Here is a 3,316-nt window from a genome sequence, read left to right as displayed (position 1 = left end):
CTTTTATATTGATAATAGAAAAAAAAAATCAACCAATTATTTTGTCGATGAACAGGCGAGGCGAGGCAGTAGCTGCGCAAGACGGGCAAGACGACAACAGAGCGGCGCAACAGAAGTTAACATCATAAAAGCATTTGAACTTGGGAGATGCGAAAAAGAAGAAGGTTCTATGTATATTCCTTCTTGAAGATAGTACACACAAGTGAGAGCATCCCTAATCGAATGGCCTAGCTTTGCTTCTTCCTCTTTCTCTGCTTGGGTTTAACAAAGGGGTGAGGTAGACCTTCTTTTGCTTCGGTTTACCAAAGGAGGTGAGGTCGAGCTTCCTCTTTCTCTACTTCGGTTTACCACACAAGTGGTACTTTTGCTTGCTATTCAAACACATTGTCCAAAGGGGAAGATCGAATTAGCTCTGGTTCAAGAAGCCTTCTAGTAAGAGAGAGAGAGAGAGAGAGTAGCACGCAAGAGGGTGAGGAAGAGAGAAGATGTGATTTAGGGTTTAGGTATTATTGTAATATTGTAATTTGAATAAGGGCATTTTAGTCATTTTACCTATAAAAAACTATTTTTTTTTTGTTTGGGGTGGCCGCGGCCCCCCTGTTCCAAGGAAGCTTCGCCTCTAGAAGTATATATATATATATATATATATAAGTAAGCAAGAGCAGTAGCACACCATGTGTATCCTTCACATGAGTCAAAGTCTTTGAAGCACTCCAAGTAGGCAACACTGACTTCAAATGCACTTTTGTCGCATAAAAATGTTCAACCAACCAAAAATAGTAGTTACGCTTTCACAACTATCTCCCATAACTAGTCATGACAAACACTGATTTGCACTTCAAGTAGCTAGTTATATCGAACTCTGGTTGTTCGCGTGACATTAAATTCAACATAAGTAGAGGCTTCAATAATTCAAAGCAATTCAACTAATACTTTTACACACATATCTTTGTTAAAAGGTTTAAATATTATTTGATTCTTGCAAATATATCAGATTTTAGTCTTTGTAAATTTTTTTTGTTTGGATTTAGTCCGTTTAAAATCAGAGACGATCGACTTTGGTCCATATCGTCAAATCATCATTAAAAGAATGAAGAGTTTTCAAAAAACCCATAAACCCTTCTTTTAATTTTTATTCATATTTTCTTTATAAAATAACACTAATTACTAAATAATCAATAAATAAATTTATTAATTAATAATATAAAATATTTTTATTTTTAATATATCATTAAAGATGATGTGTTGGTATGTATTTATAGGCACACATGTCATGCTAGTTTATCAGCTCTATTTTTAGGGATCAAAATCGATTGTCTCTGATTTTACAGGGACTAAATAAAATATAAAATAAAAAAAGTGGTATATTTGTTGGGACCAAAGACATATTTAAACCTTGTTAAAAATAGTGACAATAAAGAATGCTCCAATGATGAGTAAATGCAGAAGTGAGGAAATATCGTCAAGTGTAATCATCATCGCCCAATCGGAAGACGAAAGTTGTTTGTGTCTTGATGCCACCTTTATACGAAATTAGATGCGATCCATTTGTCAATTATTTCGTAGGTACATTTTACCAACATATATTACCCTTAACTCTTTACCAACTGATTTACCTCTTCATGTTCAATGACTCACTCTTTCAATTTTTTTTATTGCTAAATACCATTAGCTCCCCACAATCCTGAAATGAAGGAAGGAAAAAAAATGTACGTTAAAACACATTATGACAATAATTATTATAAATTTATTATGATCGATAAAATTACACTCCATTCTAAAGTCGAGTTGCCACGTGATCACCAAATGCCTGAAGGATTGATGTGTCAGCAGGACAACCATCAAGATATCCACCAGCTTGTGGAGGCTGATCCATGTGCTCTGGTTGGACCTCATGTTGTGTCAACTGATGATGTGTCTGCATCTCTTGCCCCTCAAGACGTTGAGCCCGTGTGAAAACAATTGGTCTAACGCGTCGACCCTCATTATTACCAGAATCATTAATTGCAACCCATTTTGTTTTATCAATAAACATAATACGCATTATTTTTGCATAAAGATAATCATAATCAAAATCAAACATATGATAATTATTACGTGCATAAAATCAGTTCACGTACCTACGCATTCTTAGGTTGCATAGATGTACATATTTTATATTAAAATATTTTTAAGGTTGAATAGTTTAGTCTACGTTAATGCATTTTACGTATCCTATGAAAACTGAGTTTGCATAGATGTTCGTGATTTCAATTCACATGAAAGATTTTCATTTATTCTTACAAAAACTAAAATCACGTATATTCCTGTGCAAACTGAAACAAAACCTACAAAATGAAGAGTATTGTTTCAATCCACTAATGGTGAATCCAAAATAATTAAAAGGAAACCTAACTAAATGAAGAGCGATGGAGATGCTTGAAATAGGGGGATCTGGGTGTGAGAAAAATGGTTGAAAAAGATGATGATGGTTCACAATGAAGGAGAAAGAAAGAGAAAAAGGATGTCAATTTTGTATTAAGTATTAAGGATAATTTAATATTTTCAGCAAAATATGGGGAGTAACTATTAATGAAAGAGGTGTAGGTAGCAAAATTAATAAAAAAACCATTAACCTAACTATAGAACAACTTCGTAAGGAGGCTTGTGTTGCATGTTCGACGGTTAGGTCATATAAACCTATTTGTTCGCTAGTCCAACTGCAGACCCGACCGGTTATCACCAAGTTGCAACATGTCAGGAAAGTTGGCTTTTGTACCTCCTCAATTAATCTTGTACCCCCTCATTTAAAAATTTTATTTTTAAATGTCCAAACTACCCTTGATAAAACTGTAAAAATTTAAAAGAATTTTTTTTACCGAAAATTTCATTATGAATGAAATTTCCGGTAGTTATAAATGAAAAAATGTTGTTTACCGGAAATTTCAGAATGAATGAAATTTCCGGTAGTTATAAATGAATACCGGAAATTTCTTTTTTGAAATTTCCGGTAGTTATAAATGAATACCGAATATTATTTATAAATTAATTAATAAAATAAATTATATTAATAATAATAATAATAAAAGTAATAATAATAATAAAGTAAATTATATTATTAAAACTTTATATATTTTTTAAATATTTTTATTATTATTTTTTAATTATATTAATAATATTTTATTAATTTTTTTATTATATCGGAATAAAAATATGAGAGAGTTGTTAAGAAAATAACTTGTTATTTTATAAAATATTCGCAATAAAAATAGGAGTGAGTTGTTAAGAAAATATGTTTGTTATTTTATAGGCAAAATATTAGGGACACGTTTTGTTT

Source organism: Cicer arietinum, chromosome 5 (genome assembly GCF_000331145.2).
Source record: "Cicer arietinum cultivar CDC Frontier isolate Library 1 chromosome 5, Cicar.CDCFrontier_v2.0, whole genome shotgun sequence".
NCBI lineage: Eukaryota > Viridiplantae > Streptophyta > Magnoliopsida > Fabales > Fabaceae > Cicer > Cicer arietinum.
The sequence above is the reverse complement of the archived record's forward strand: the minus strand, read 5'-3'. Positions refer to the sequence as shown.